The sequence below is a fragment of the Trachypithecus francoisi genome, unplaced genomic scaffold, assembly GCF_009764315.1.
Source record: "Trachypithecus francoisi isolate TF-2019V2 unplaced genomic scaffold, Tfra_2.0 Lachesis_group5, whole genome shotgun sequence".
NCBI classification, from domain to species: domain Eukaryota; kingdom Metazoa; phylum Chordata; class Mammalia; order Primates; family Cercopithecidae; genus Trachypithecus; species Trachypithecus francoisi.
Window position 1 is genome coordinate 72,788 of NW_022681470.1, and position 786 is coordinate 73,573.

A 786-nucleotide genomic window follows, 5' to 3' on the forward strand; every position below is an offset into this window, starting at 1 on the left:
AGCAACTACTTTGCAATGTGTGTGTTCATCTCAAAGAGTTAAACCATTCTTATGATTGAGCAGCTTGAAATCATGTTTTTGTGGAATCTGAGGAAGAATATCCTTAGAATATGGAGAAAGAAATATCCTAAGGTAAAATCCAGAAGGAAGCTTTCTGTGAAACTGCTCTGTGTCGTCTTAATTCCTCTCACTCTGATAAGCCTCTCTTTTCATTGAGCAGTTTTCTAGCCCTGTGTATGTTTATCATGTGATGGGATATTCGGGAGCACTTGGAGGCTAATGGTGAAAAAAGAAATATGTTCAGACCGAAACTGGAGAGAAGCTTTCCAAGGAACTGCTTTGTGACGTGTGCATTTCAGTCACAGTGCTATACCTCTCTTCTTATACAGCGTCGGGGAAACCCATTTGGGAAACAGGTACCAAGTGATATTCGAGAGCATGTTGATGCCGATGGTGAAAAGGGAAATAACCTCAGAAAAAAACTGGAAAGATCCTTTCTAGGAAACTACCCTTTGATACGTGTAATCATATCACATAGATAAAGCTTTATTTACATTACACAGCTTGGACACTGTCATGGACGGATCCACGAAGGGACTTTCGGGAACACATTTGGGACTATGGTGAAAAGGAAATATCTTCAGATAAAATCTGGAAAGAAGCTTTCTGTGAATCTGCTTTTTGCTATATTTATTCATCTCACATAGATGAAGCTTTCTTTACATTATGCAGCTTGGAAATGCTCTCGTGGATGGATCATCGAAGGGATATTTGCGATCACCGCTC